Raw genomic sequence first — 15,623 nt, 5'->3', positions numbered from 1 at the left:
GGCCCTTCTCCCATGATGGACTATAACCTTGAACTATGAGCCAGGAAACAACCAAAAAACCCTTCCTTCCTTAAGTCGCTTCTGCACAGCTGTTTGCTCTCAGCAGTAAGAAAGGTAACTAATACAAGGCTCATCTTTTTGCACAGTGGATGTGAGGGGAGAAGTATCTGCCATCTTGCTGCCACAGGCTTGACAAACACTAGAATGAGGCACATAAGAGAAGGCTGCTGGAGCAGCCAGCGACGAGACCAACATGGCTCTGTAAAGTGTCCACCGTGAAAGCCGCCAGCCTGGACAGTTTCCCTTCAGGCCTCTTTCTATCTCTGAAATCAAAACGAATCTGCCCATCTGGGAGATCATGCAAGAAACTGGCACTGTTGTGGTTTTGTTTTCCATTGAGGGTGCTAATTAATGACACACCTCATTGTCACTTCTGAGACTTAATAAAATATAGGAAGTACAAACCAAGTATTGGCTTGGTCTAATTAATTACATATTTGGGGATATTCTTCCCTCTTGCCTTTTATCTCCCTGGGCTAAGGCTGGAAGCCATCAACTCCAAAAAAGAACTATGGTAGAAAGAAACAGCTTCCACAACATTTCGCTTTCTCTTTCCCACATCCTCTCTTCTCCCCTGTAGCTCATCTGCCCTGTGACAACATGGTCACAGGTTCAACTTTTTATTTCCTAATGAAGGCTTTTTCTAAAACCAATGGACTCGGGCTGGAGAGATGGCTTAGGAGTTAAGCGCTTGCCTGTGAAGCCTAAGAACACTGATTCCAGGCTTGGTTCCCCAGGACCCATGTTAGCCAGATGCACAAGGGGGTGCACGTGTCTGGAGTTCGTTTGCAGTGGCTGGAGGCCCTGGCGCGCCCATTCTCTCTCTCTCTCTCTTTCTGCCTCTTTCTTTCTCTGTCTGTTGCTGTCAAATAAATAAATAAAAAGAAAACAAATAAACAAATAAAACCAATGGCCTCTTCCCTGTATCTGAATTTTACCTAACAAGAAAACAGAAGTTTTCCCCAATCTTGTCACTTAACCCACAGAATCCACCTTCCAAGCTCAATTTAGACTGAAGCGCACCCCCCCCAACCCATGGATGAAAATACCACAGGAATTAAAAACCAAATGCATGAATATCCTGATCGAACTGTTCGTGTTTATTTATTTTTTAAATTTTTTTTGAGACAGACTAGGTCACCGTCTATCACAGGGGCGTTGAATAGGAGCTGTATTTAGGAAGGGCAGTGTGCAGTCAAAACTTTGGCACACTGGCAAGTGAAGCCGGGAAGTGACCTTCCTTTTCATACATCTGGAAAAAAAAAATACTAGAAGGTTCCTTGAGTGTTGTCCCCAGGGAAGGGAGGCAGAGAGCAGGCCAGGGAAACCCCTTGGTTTCTCTCCTTCTACAACACCTATTCCCCCAGGTCACTACAGGTCTTTCTTCTGCTGCTCTTCCAGAAGGACTGAGACGATTTCTCTACACGAAAGAAAATATCATGGTGACTCACACCTGTGATCCCAGCCTTCATCAGGCTGAGGAAGGAGAACTGTGAACCTGGGGCCAGCCAGTGCTGTAGAGTGAGACCCTGTCTCAAAACAACAACCAAACAGAAAACTACCCGTTTTATCTGTATCCCTAAACACGTCTAACCTTGGTTTCCAGCCTCAGCACAGACGTTAGTACATCCCAGACCACTCCACTTGACAACGCTGTCCATGGGAAAGGAGCGATGACAAGTTGGGTACAAGTGTTTGTCCAGGCTGCACTGCTTGCCAAATGCTGGGACATCTTTTCTCCTTCGCTGGTGGGGCCCAAGCCCTTCGTGCCACAGCAGCTGTCTTGTGCAGAGACCCCTCTCTGGGGGCAGGCGTGGGAGGCTGGCAAAGGAGTGCTCCGTACTTCAGACGAAGTCCAGACAGCATTTGACTAAACAGAACGTCACCTTCCTCTTTAATCACCTCCTTTGCCAGAGTCGAGACTCTCTGGACTTTATCAGCGTGTTGTTGTCTAAGTCCTAGCATCTTTCATAGTTTTTTAAAGTGTCAGGATACAGGAGGGAGAAGGCCGAGGACAAAACACACAACCTCCACCTTGAAGCCGTAGCGTTATGAAAAAGCAGAGCCTGGAGCAACAGAGGGGAGCGAGTTACTCTCGGGACCATTGGCCCCTGTTGGACTCCAGGAATTCCCAGGACACTGATAAGTATAGTCATCTTTGTTTTGTTTTATCGAGGTAGGCTCTTGTTCTATCCCAGGCTGACCTGGAATTCACTATGGAGTCTCAGGGTGGCCTCGAACTCACAGCGATCCTTCTACCTCTTCCTCCCGAGTGCTGGGATTAAAGGCGTGCGCCACCACGCCCGGCTTAGTCGTGTGTTTTGCCTTCACCGTTCATTGAGGAATTTTCTTAGATGCCAGTGTTAACTTCGATGGCATCATATTTGTGTCATGTCTGTCCATGTTGAGAACATGGGCATGTCATCTCCGATGGTGGCGTGTCAACAAAGCTCCCAAGAGGTAATTCAGCTCTGATTTGGTCATTGACCTATAGCCACACAGTCTCTGGGGAAGCAGGAGGAACCCAAGTTTCTCTTTACAACTTCCTAGGAATTGGTCACCATTTCGAACTAAGAGGTTGTCACATGACACCTCCTAGGGCAGGTCGAGAGATGTGTTTCTTCACCTCAGATAGAGAGGGCACTGATAGGTCAAAGAAAATCTGCCATCCAAGTCTAGCTTGGGGAACCACCGAGTTTCTGGCGAGAGCCTGGTTGACTCAAAGGCAGCTCCATCACCTGGGCAACGTGTGGGCAGTTACTCCCTGGAGGCCCGCAGCATGGATGACGCATGAAAACGTGCCCCATTCAAGAGTCCCCAGGTAATTTATGGGCACCTCCACTTCCTGTCACCCTTCTGTCTCCAGTAGAACTGTGGGGCACCTCAGTATGTCAACCTTGATCCAGGATTTGTGCACCAAACATTAGTTGCATGCTGAAATGTTAAGGGTGTGATTTAACATTGGACTGTTTCCTTTGTGCACTTTCTCCCTCTCTCTTTTTCCTCCCTCTATCTCTGTAATTTTTCCTAGTGGACATTTGTTACTTAATACTATTTAGAAAAATAAGGTCTTTTCTGTTTTGGGGTGGCTTGCTGTTTTGTTTTTAGAGAAAATACGGAATTGACCAAAGGCTCCTTCCAGAGCTCGGCTCTCTCCCTCTTTCCTCCCCATAGATATTCTCCACACGACAGTCTGGTTAGGCAACAGCATTTATGAGCAGGCTCCACGTGTGGATGATGATCTGCTTGATAATAGCCGGTAGTTATGGTGAATGCTGTCAGTAAATGATAGTCGTAAGACTGAAATGGGTAGGGAGAGAAAGAGAGGAGGGAAAGGAGAGAGAGAGAGAGAGAGAGAGAGAGAGAGAGAGAGAGAGAGAGAGAGAGAGAAAGTTTGTGGGAGCACATCTGGCCCTAACTCTTTTTCCAGTGCTAGATCACTGAGCCGGACCTACTATAATTACAGCCGCTCTCCCCAGCCTGTTTCCTAGGAAGCAGAGAGAGTCCAACCTCTTACTTTTATTTGAAGTTAATCTTGCAGTCCACAGAGCACAAAGAAGATGCTTCTTAAAACTTCAATCTGGAGACCAAGAACCAAAGCTCCTGATGCTGGATTCCTGCCCCAAGCCCAGCTCTAGACAAAACAGTCTGGACAGACAGTTGCCTCTCTGTGTTTTAAAGTTCAACAGGAAAGGAGACAGCAGTTTAAGCTCTTTGGCAAGTGCCTTCAAGTGACAAGAAACATTCCTGTTTTATAGGATGCTTAAGAGTCTTCTGATGAAAATAGTCAGGCTTCAAACTTAGGAAAGAAGTCGACTTCCTCATAGAAATGATGCTTGCCAGGGCAACACATTTCTGGCCAAAGTTCTGAAGCTTAACGTTTTATAGAAACCATCCATGCCGGTGTGTCTGACTGCTCATTCACTAACTGGTCCCACCCCACCACTGGCGAATGTCACATTTCCAAAGTAGTATGACAAACAGACTTGTGTGGTTTTAAAGCATGACATTTTCCTTACATACTTTTTGTTTTTGTTGCTTTGATTTTGTTTCTTCAAGATAGGGTTTTGCTCTAGCCCAGACTGGTCTGGAATTCACTATGTAGTCTCAGAGTGGCCTTGAACTCACAGTGATCCTCCTACCTCTGCCTCTGGAGTGCTGGGATTAAAGGGGTGCATCACCACGCCTGGCAACATTTTCATCACATCAACCCCATCCCCAGCTACAATGTGACTGAAGGTGACACATGGAATAAGAAAGCCAATACCTTAGTGAGCAAATGAGAACGGTTCTTGTGGTCAACTATTTATTTTAGGTAGGAGCTATTTTGGCAGCCAAGGGAAGTAGAAAAGAACATACAGGGCTAGAGAGATTGCCTAGTGGTTAAGGTGTTTGTCTGTGTAGCCTAAGGACCCAGGTTTGATTGCCCAGAATCCACGTAAGCCAGGTGCACAAGGTGATGCTTGCATCTGGAGTTCGTCTGCAGTGACTGGAGGCCCTGGTGCACCCATATTCTCTCTCTTCCTCAGTCCTCTAAGTGCTTGCAAATAAATAAATAAATAAAAACATTTTGAAAACATTAAAAGCAAATAAAAAAGAACATAAACTTTTATAAAGTGTTTTTAAATTTTTCTTTATTTATTTGAGAGAGGGAGAGAGGGAATGGGCGTGCCAAGACCTTCAGCTGCTGCAAATGAACTCCAGGTGCATACGCCACTTTGTGCACCTGGTTTAAGTGGGTCCTGGGGAATTAAACCTGAGTCCTTTGGCTTTGCAGGCAAGTGCCTTAAGCACTAAGCAGTCTCTGCAGCCCAAGAACACACAACCTTCTGTGATTAGAATGGAAAGGTGCCATGCTAGGACTGAAAGTGCTTCATGATAGAGTCTACATGGAAGATGACCAGTTATTAGTGGTTTATGAGTAATCAATTGCTTATCAGCCAATGTACCGAATGGCTGAGAAAGTTTGCAGCATTTGTTCCACTCTGGTCTACACATCATTATTGCAAAAAGGAAAAGCTACAAAGACTATTATGGACAAAACAGCCAGGTTACAAATAGGTCTATACATACCAACATGCCAACTACCCACTGGCAGTTTGAGCAAGTGTTTATGTAAAGCTCTCCTGAAACATAGCCGAGAGAAGTTGGGGAGATGGCCCCGTTGAGCACCTGAGTTCAGATCGCCAGCACCCACACTCACGTCAGATGTGGAGGTGCACGCGTGTCATCCCGGCGCTTGAGAGGTAGAGACAGGGGAGCCCCGAGGCAAGCTGGCTAGCTAGACTGACCTCGGGGAAGTGCCCAGGGTTCAACAGAGAGCCACTCTCTTCCTCCCGTGTCACTTTTACTTTTGCTTTGGAGTGTTAGCCATTGCTGCTCTTGGGAGGCCGGCCACTTCTCGTTGCTGTGGGTTCGCGAGGGTCAGGGTACCCCGGGCATCCTGTTTACACTAACTTCCATTTGAAGCTCTCACCCCACCCGGTCACCCTTATGTGTATCTTCTCTCTTTGAACTAGACTTTCAGCTTCTGAGAATAGGAATTTTGCCTGTGCGCTGGTGAACCTGCAGTCCTGGTACAGGGCTCTGCACGTAGCAAATACTCAGCCACTTCTGCCCGCTCGTGAGCAAGCGCACAGCCAATCTCACAGGGAGAGGGTGGTGTCTCTGGACGACAACTGCTGAGTGTCATTCGGAGGGTCTTCTGGCCAAGGCTGTAGCTCTATGCATTGGTTCTCGCGGATAAGAGGGTGAATGGCTGCATCCCAGTCCCTTAGGGACCCAAGAGTCTTTTGGCATTCCCCAGGTGATGAAACCTTTCCCCGATGGGAGCAGTGACCTGTGACCTGTGTGCCCTGGAGTATCAAGTTCCAGCCAACAGAAGGAAGCCCTGTGTTTGCTCAGGAGCGTTGTGTCTCCCCAGGCTTCCTGGTTTAACAGGGGAGCACCGGCTCATGCACACGCTCAGTGTCTCGCTCACTAGCCTCAGGTATAACCCTCTGCGTGTCACTGTGTGTGCCTATGGACTTTCAACTGCTTCCCAGGGCGTGCTTTACCCCAAACATTGTCTTTCTTGAGCCCTTGAAAGCACTCTGAACGCTTACCGCTGCAGTTCGTTTTCAGCTCGGGGCCTCTAGCTATACTTGTTACAGGCTTGTGAACTTTCGCTAACTTTCAAGGCATGCGATCCTTCCCCTTACTAGAAATGAAGCCCGGCTGGCTGAGGTAGACTGCTGGGTCTCTTCTAATTGTTCTTTTTTTTAAAAAATTTTTTATTTATTTATTTGAGAGCAATAGACACAGAGAGAAAGACAGATAGAGGGAGAGAGAGAGAATGGGCTCGCCAGGGCTTCCAGCCTCTGCAAACGAACTCCAGACGTGTGCGCCCCCTTGTGCATCTGGCTAACATGGGACCTGGGGAACCGAGCCTCGAACCAGGGTCCTTAGGCTTCACAGGCAAGCGCTTAACCGCTAAGCCATGTCTCCAGCCCTAATTGTTATTTCTTATGAGTCATACATCTTTGTGAAAGCACCTTTTAACATTTATTTATTTATTTGAGAGAGACAGAAAGAGGAGGAGGAGGGGAGAGAGAGAGAGAATGGGCATACCAGGGCCTCTAGCCCCTGCAAACAAACTCCAGATGCATGCACCACCTTGTGCATCTGGCTTACGTGGGTCTTGGGGAATTGAACCTGGGTCCTTTGGCTTTGCAGACAAGTGCCTTGACCGCCAAGCCATCTCTCCAGGCCTAAGCACCTTTTTACAACAAGGTATTTCAAACACTACTAATCATGGTATCTACCCCAATGTGATGTGCTATACCACTTCATGGTAAACAAAGCTATGATAGCCAATTCTCTGTGAGTGGTGAGTGCTGGGGACATTCAATACCAATAGACTTGTTCCTTATCATTAATATTGTAAAATAAGCCAAATTTATTACACAGCCAAAAAGACAAATCATTACAGTGTGATCAGGGAGGTAGAGCATGTCATTTACACACCCTACATTTGGGATATAATATCCAGATCAGTGAAATGTGTGAGGAACAAAAATCAAGGCAAGCGGGCGGACATTCAAGAAGAGATGGAGGAGGGCTGGAGAGATGGCTTAGCGGTTAAGCACTTGCCTGTGAAGCCTAAGGACCCCGGTTCAAGGCTCGATTCCCCAGTTCCTATGTAAGCCAGATGCACAAGGTTGCACATACATCTGGAGCTTGTTTGCAGTGGCTGGAGACCCTGGCACACCCATTCTCTCTCTGTCTCCCTCTGCCTCTTTCTCTCTTTGTCTGTCTGTCGCTATGAAGTAAATAAATAAATAAAAATAAACAAAAAACTTTAAAAAAAAGATGAGATGGACGAGTTAATCACCATTGTGCCAGAGAAAGAGTATCTGAGTCTTTCTAAAGTGCTATGGTTTGAATGGATGGTGTCCCCTGCAGGCTCATATGTTTGAACATATGGTGGCGCTGGGGAACTTTTAAAGAGGGGAGGCGTGGCCGGAGGAAGTGAGGAGTCAGTGGGGGCGGGCTCCTGGCTGCTATCTTCGCCTGGTTCTGAAGGAAGTCTAGCTGCCTTTCCTGGTCAGCTACAGTCCCTTTCCACTGTAGTGCAAGCCTTCAGCATCCACACCCCTTCCCTGGGCCCTGACTGGCAGTGTGTCCCGCAGGGGGGGGGGGAGGGTGGGGGGAGGGGTGTGGTTTTACATGACACCATAATAGGACGGTGTGTCTAGTATGTGTGGTGTGTATACACGCATGTTGCTTTAGCACAGCCCTGTGCGCACGTGTGCAGAGGCCAGAGGGGAATGCCGCACGTCCTATTTTTTGTTCCTTTTCCTGTTTCCTTGAGGTGGAGTCTCTCAACACAGAGCTTCCACAGGACTGGGGTTACAGATGTGGGCGGCCATGCCCGGCTGTTGACATGGGTTCTGGGGACTCGAACTCACGCCCTCATGCTTCCACACTGAGCACTCCGATCTGCTGAGCCATTTCTTCAGCCTCAAGTTTGCTTTTTTCTGTTGAAGTCAGAGAGTGAGTTTTGTGCTGTGGTCTGTAACAGCCCAACACTTGTAATCTCCTGTAAAGAGATGTGAGCCTTGGCTCCGAGACACTTCTGCAGATCACATGTGTCCCCAGGATTTCCATGCCAAGGCTTGTTGCTGGGTATTCACCGAGTGGGGACCCCATGTTCACCACAAACACCACTGGTTTCCATGAATGGCTGGGGGTCCTACAGGGACCTCGTTTGATTCTAATAAAAAGTCTGATTTGGGCTGGGAGCTGGCTCTGTGGGGAAAGTGCTTGCTATGCAAACGTGAGGACCTGCATTTGGATCCACAGCACCCACATAAGATGTGGTGGCACATGCCTGTAATCCTGGCATTGGGGAGGCAGGCAAGAGGATCCTTGGGGCTTACTGGCTAAATGTCTTTTTTTTTTTTTGAGATAGGATCTCACTCTAGCGCAGGCTGACCTGTAGCTCAAGTCTCAGTCAGGCTGGCCTCGAACTCACAGTGATCCTCCTACCTCTGCCTCCCTAAGTACTTTTTTAGCTCAATGGGTGGGCTCTCTGGTTAGCAAGACACTCTGTCTCTAAGAGTAAGGAGGAGAGTAACTGAGGGAGATCCTGACACTGACCTCTAGTCTCCACACACACGTGCTGTGCCCTCCCCCCTCCCCACATACAGCAAACACACATAATCTGACAGACTCTGGAACCAGGTAACCTTCACCGATGTCCATCCTTCCAGCAGATTTCTTGAAGGTGGAGACGAGACATCGTCCCTCAGCATGCAACAGAGGGTCTACTTGGACCAGCTGCTCCACTTTACAGAACAGAAAGCCAGTTAGCTGAGTTCAAGAATGACACACATGGGCCGGGCGTGGGGGCGCACGCCTTTAACCCCAGCACTCGGGAGGCAGAGGTAGGAGGCACATGTGAGTTCGAGGTCACCCTGAGACTACATAGTAAATTCCAGGTCAGCCTGGGCTAGAGTGAGACCCTTCCTCAAAAAACCAAAAAAAAAAAAAAAAAAAAAAATGATACACAGACATGGCTGGAGAGATGGCATAGTGGTGAAGGCGCTTGCCTGTAAAGCCACAGGACTTAGGTTTGATTCCCCAGTACCCATGTAAGCCAGATGCACAAGGTGGTATATGCGTCTGGAGTTCGCTTGCAGTGGCTGGAGACCCTGACACACCTGTTCTCTTTCTATCTGCTGCTTTCTCTCTTAAACAAGCAAACAAACAAATGAATAACACATACTTTTTCAAGAAAGAATGACGCACATTTTGCTCCAGGAACATGGGCGACCTGTGTGAACCCCGAGCTCTGAGCCAGCCATGTCTTTTCCCCCTTCGTGATGAAGCGGGTCCTGGGTGGGAAGAAAGCTGCCATGGCTCACAGGGCCTGGCGAGAGGACTCACTCTGACACCTCCTTGTGAAACGCACGCGTGTGGCAGGCGGCTGTATTCTTGCTGCCCAGGAATGTGCTGTAGGGTTGAAGGCCTGCACACTGATGCCAAAGTGGGGCCCTGGAAATACTTTTTCCTCTTACTTACTGGCATGTGTGTACTTTTCACTTTTTTTTTTTCTTTTTTTGGTTTGAAGAGGTAGGGTCTCACTGTGGCCCAGGCTGACTTGGAATTAACTCTGTAGTCTCAGGGTGGCCTCGAACTCATGGTGATCCTTCTACCTCTGCCTCTTGAGTGCTGGGATTAAAGGCGTGCGCCACCATGCCCGGGCTACTTTTTACTTCTTACCTGCCGGCAGCGCGTCTCCTCGGCTGACATCTTCATCTCGGGCAGTCACAGCTCTTCCAGGCAGACCGCGCGGGCCTCGTCCGGGCTCTGCAGAAATCAATGCTGCCCAGACTCCTGACTACACAGATTTCTACCACCTATGCGAGCGTCATGGGATAAAACACCACCAGCCCTTCTCTGGGTGAACCTGACCGTTCTAACGCTTGTCTTTGATTCTGTGGGATGCGGCAAATAGGAGAATTAAGTCCCCAGCATCTCTTACGCAGGAGCAGGGAATGTGGCCTGGCAGGAACCTGTTGATCGCAGGAGCTGGGCCATTAGAAATTCTATCCCTCTGGGAGATTATCTCGGAAAACTAGACGTCGCTGCATCGGGGAATACTGGTGCCCTTTTCCTTGGACCATTGCCTTTCCCTAAACACCACTCTGCTTTCTTCCACTGTTATTAACCAAATAATGAGCTACCATTCTCAAGGGTATTTGCCTCCTGAAAGGCACTATGCGGAGCAGCCTTATGCCCAAACACTGAAGCTTTAATGGGGCTATTGCAGGCAGCTCACCAAAACAGAATGCTATTTAAAAAGAAAAAAATTAGTGATGGTTAAGTGGGACTTTTTGTTGTTGTTGTTTTTCGAAGCAGGGTTTCACTCCAGCCCAGGCTGACCTGGAATCTACTCTATATTCTTGGGGTGGCCTTAAACTCGTGGTCATCCTCCTATCTCTGCCTCCCAAGTGCTGGGACTAAAGGCATGTGCCACCACATCCAGCTTTTTTTTTTTTTTTTTTTTTTTTTTTGAGGTAGGGTTTCACTTTAGCCCAGGCTGACCTGGAATTCACTATGTAGTCTCAGAGTGGCCTCAAACTCTTGGTAATTCTCCTGCCTCTGCCTCCTAAGTGCTGGAATTAGAGGTCTGTGCCACCATGCCAGGTTTGGGATGATTTTTACCTGGAGTGATTTCTCCCTAAATCTTACATTATGTAGAGGACAACATGAACCTGAGGATCAGGGATCCTTTTTCTGAGAAGCTTTTTCTGAGAAGGGCTCAATAGTAAATTGTTTCTTCTCCTTGGACCAAATGGCTTGACACAACTCAAGTCTAGTTATAACACAAAAGCAGTGTCACAGACACATAGGAAAGCTAGTGGGTGAGGCTGTGTTCCAAAGCAATTTGATGGGAGCACATAGAGGTAGAATTTGGATTATTATTATTATTGTTGTTTTTTTGACATAGGGTTTTGCTATAGCCCAGGCTGACCTGGAATTCACTCTGTAGTCTCAAGGTGGCCTTGAACTCATGGAGTCCTCCTACCTCTGCCTCCCAAGTGCTGGGATTAAAGGCATGCGCCACCATGCCCAGCTGGAATTTGGATTTTAAAACCTTGTAAAGTTTGTGTTTGTGTTTGTGTATGTCTGTGTGTGTGTGTGTGTGTGTGTGTGTGTGTGTGTGTGTAGGCCAGAGGACAACCTCAGGTATCCTTTTTATCTCAGACCATTTTAACCTTTAATTGACACAGGGCCTCTAATTGGTCTGAAGTTCACCTAGACTAGCTGGCAGGTGAGTCTCAGGGGTCCACCTGTTTCTGTCTCCCCCAAACTGGGATTGTAAAAATGCTCCACCATGATCAGTTTTTTTTTTTTGTTTTGGTTTTTCGAAGTAGGGTTTCACTCTAGCCCAGACTAACCTGGAATTCACTATGTAGTCTCAGGGTAGCCTCAAACTCACAGTGATCCTCCTGTCTCTGCCTCCCGAGTGCTGGGATTAAAGGCGTGCGCCACCATGACCGGCTCACTTACTTTTTTTTTTTTTTTAACAAAAATGTCTGGGGATCAAACTTAGGTTTCATACTTGCATGGCCAGCACTTTACTAAGTGAGGCATCTCTTCATCCCTTAAAGTATTTGTTCAATTTGGATTTTTTTCCCCCCCAACCATTTCATAATATGAAGCCATCCTTATATAATGCACTCAATAGAAACAGCAGGCATTGTTCTCTGGGCTGCTGACCCTTGCAACTGAGACCAATTCAGAGCTGGCTTTGGGGGCTGGAGAGATGGCTCAGCAGTTAAAGGCTCTTGTTTGTAAAGCCTGAAAGCCTGATGCCCTGGTTCAACTCCCCAGTACCCACATAAAGGCAGATGCATAAAATGGTGCACGTGTCTGGAGTTTGCACCGGCGGGAGCTCACTCGCTTTCTGTCTGCCTCTTTCTCTCTCCCTTAAAAAAAAAAAATAAAAGAAAGCTGGCTTTGGCGTCAAACAAACTTGCCTTCCACACCTGTACTTTTGGATAAGTGGCCCTTAACAACACGCATAACATTTGAGTGCCTCACTGTCCTCATCTTGAAAGTGGGGTAATAGTGCCCACACCATGGGTATTTTGAGGATTAATGAAGTAATGTTTGTAAAGTGCACAGCACAATGCCTGTCTCTTAGTAAGGGCACAACAAATTCATGCCTTTAGGAGATATTTATTGAGCAATCTTCATGGGACAGGTGGTACGCTAGGTCCCATTGATTTCAAGGTTCCTGTCTCATTGAGTTTAAAATTCAGTAAGAATGATGGATTGTTATTAGTAATATTGTCTGGACTCTGTGAAAGAGAAGATTGTAAATTCCTAGACAGTCCAATGGGCTATGACTATACAATTTCTATTATCAAAACTTGATAAAGCTTTCACAATCCCCATGGCATCAGGTTCTCAGAGGACCATCTGTGCTCACTAAAACTGACTGTGGGGCTGGAGAGATGGCTTAGCTTGCAAAGCCTAAGGACCCAGTTTCTATTCCCCAGTACCCACATAAGTCACATGCACAAGGTGGCGCATGAGTCTGGAGTTCGTTTGTAGTGGCTAGAGGCCCTGGCATGCCCATTCTCTCTCTCTCTCTCTCTGTCTTTCAAATAAATAAATCAATAACATATCTTAAAAAAAACACTAACTAAAATCAGCTGTCGACTCTGTACTGTCACTGTGCTCCTTCACTTAGACCAAAGTGGCCAGACAGCTCCAACATCCATGAGGATGATTGGCACCAAGTCTAAGTCCCCAGCCAGCACAGACTACTGAACCAGAAACTCTGCGATGGACCTAGTAGTCAGTGGCTTTACCTTTGCCTCTCCTGGGGGTATTCTGGTTCATGCTGGTTGAAGTTTGAAAATCTACATAGACTGTAGGCTAAACTCATCCACATGTTCAAAGTCACAGACCCAGGGAATGACATCCAGGTTTTGGACAAAATCTAACCGTAGGATTGGAACACTCATGTTCGAGGATCAGACTTATTCATCTCTGACAAGGGAGAAGCAGGACCGTGAAGAGGGGCGCGCGCGCGTGCGCGCGCGCGCGCGCGTGTGTGTGTGTGTGTGTGTGTGTGTGTGTGTGTATGTGTGTGTGTAGAACCTTTGCGTTGACTTTCTCCTTCCCCACTGTTTCTTCAGGCTCTGGACCCAGTGGACTTCTCCAACAGCACCTCCTGCTTGGAGGCAGTGATGTCTGCCCCTTAGGCAGAGTAGAACTGTGACTGCATGGTGACAAGGCCAGGAACGAAGGCTTTCATGGGTCCCCCGATCTTTAACAGTGAACCTCTCTATTGTCTGCTTCCAGGATGGTTTCTATGATCTGCCTTGTTCTACAGCTTCATGTTAAATTCTCTAGGTACCTACTTTCTGTGCTGTAATGTGGGCTGATAAAGCCTCCTGGACAACTTTCATGAGCTCTGCATGTATTACCTCCTGGCTTTGCCTGCTATTTGTGGCCGCAAATGTGAGTTGATCTCCAGTAGCCATTCTTCCTTGAGGAATAAAGATGCTTTGAGTTTGGCCGGGCAGAGTCATCTGGCCAAAGACCGTTGCTCCCAGCTTTTCTTACGACTAAGTATCACTGTGCCTAGCTGCTGGGTCTGCCCGAGGCAGGTAGGCAGCTGCGATGGGGTTTGAGCAAAAGTGGGTGATACCCTCAGGAAGAATGAATAGGCTTTCTTTTTACCTCACTTCCTACTTCCTGCAGATGAGCTGTGGATGAAACAGTGAGAGCCTGAGAGGCCACTTTACAGCACAAAATGAGGGGAGGTGGGCACCAGGACACTGAGAACCTACCATGTTGGTCCTAGAATGGGCTATATTTACGAGGTAGGCGAGAGAGAAGGAAACTCTAATTTCAGCTTCATAAGTGAAGGTCTAAAAATACAGCAACCTGAATGTTTTCTAATGAATGTATCACTTTTAAGACCAGGTTAATGGACCCTTCCTTCCCTGAAGTTTTTTGTCTTCCAGCCCCATTCCAACATGTTAACTGAATGAACAGCCTCCCTGCCCAATGCTACGTGAGAGTCCCTGCAAAGTGATCTCACAAGGTGGAATAAGCCCGTGCTCAGCTCCCAGGTACTGTGAGGACGCCCCAGCTGTACGTGAGAATGTAAATAAATAACCACGTTGAATTCGTCTTTGATAAGCATAGCCAACTACATAATCAAAGATCTAGAAAGACTTTCTTTTATGTTAAGTACCTGTCTTTTTCTTGTCACTTTGAACCACAAAATACTACTTGGAAATGTATTTGGGTAGAGGAGAAGGCACAGCAGTAATTCAGTTTTTAGGGTTACTAGAGATCTTTGTCTAACCTGTCTGACCCCAAATAATTCCATCACAGCACTGACTGTATTTAAAGGCAACTTTCATTAGCCTGTCCCCAGTTCCTACCAAGTGGGCTTCAGGCTTCGGATGGCCTGCTGGTTTTTCTGTCTCTCAGCTCATCTCAGCTGGGTAATATGGTAGGTTGAATGTGATGGTTTGACTATATGGCCCCATAGATCCAGGTGTTCCACTAAAATTGAGCTTGCAAGGTGAGCCCTGAGCAGGCAGATCCCTGAGTCCAGCCCTACGAGGTGTGTTCAGAGCAGTGTGAGCTCTGGCTGTTCACACTTGCTGGTGCTGGCGTCTGCTGCAGTGGTGTCTCTGCTTGGGTCTGTGAAAGGGTCCAGCTTCCCTCACCACTGGTTGTGTCCCGCTGGGCTCCGTGAGCTTGAAATGAGCCCCTCCCTCCCATAAGCTGTTGTCTGGTTGGATATTTGTCCCCAGAACAAGAAGTTGACTGCAACATCTGGGTGTATTTACTGTTATTTAAGGTAGTATTTCCAGCATAGCATGTGACGCGTGACATCAAATTGATGTCAGGGATATATTCACAGCCACAAGGACAGCCATGGAGCAGATGGCGAGGTGATTCCTGCACATGCCCCCGTGTGGATGAGTATGATGGGAAGTCACCACATTCTTTTTTCTTTTTCTTTAATTTTTTGTTCATTCTTATTTATTTATCTGACAGTGACAGAGAGAGAGAAAGAGTGAGAATGGGAGCACCAGGGCCTCCAGCCACCACAAATGAACTCCAGACACGTGCACCCCCTTGTGCATCTGGCTAACGTGGGTCCTGGGGAACCGAACCTCGAACCAGGGTCCTTAAGCTTCACAGGCAAGCGCTTAACCACTAGACCATCTCTCCAGCCCACGTTCCTTTTTCTTCCTCACTCTTCAGCCCCAACTGTGATGCCACAGCGTCCTGGCTGCTCCATGGCACACGCTTCCACAGCCGGCCTTTCCTCATGGTCTGTTGGGTTTTCCCCAGGACCTTGAACAGTCATCATGTCCTGTTCCTTTCCCAAGCATCTTTGTACATGGCAGTCCTCTGTCGCAGCTTTGTTCCCATAGTTCTCTTACCTACCTGACCTCTACCTTCCTCTGAGCTCAGTGTAGCATCCCATCCTTCCCTCTAAGGAGGCTTCTGGTGATCACTCAGACAAAGTT

General features: G+C 47.6%; 1 protein-coding gene across 2 annotated transcripts in view; it reads right to left on the bottom strand.

Moving 5' to 3' along the window:
• The window catches only part of Tshz2 (teashirt zinc finger homeobox 2), a 514,993-nt gene that overhangs the window by 135,197 nt on the left and 364,173 nt on the right, over positions 1-15,623 (bottom strand). The window contains exon 3 of one of the 2 annotated variants that reach the window (XM_045156264.1): positions 2,976-2,994. The exons of the other annotated variant lie outside the window; for it this stretch is intronic. The gene's annotated coding sequence lies outside the window, so the exon portion shown is untranslated. Of the gene's footprint in view, positions 1-2,975; positions 2,995-15,623 lie in introns of those variants that run through there. 2 annotated transcript variants of the gene reach the window in all.

The sequence above is a fragment of the Jaculus jaculus genome, chromosome 8, assembly GCF_020740685.1.
Source record: "Jaculus jaculus isolate mJacJac1 chromosome 8, mJacJac1.mat.Y.cur, whole genome shotgun sequence".
NCBI lineage: Eukaryota > Metazoa > Chordata > Mammalia > Rodentia > Dipodidae > Jaculus > Jaculus jaculus.
This window is presented reverse-complemented; position numbering and strand designations above follow the sequence as displayed.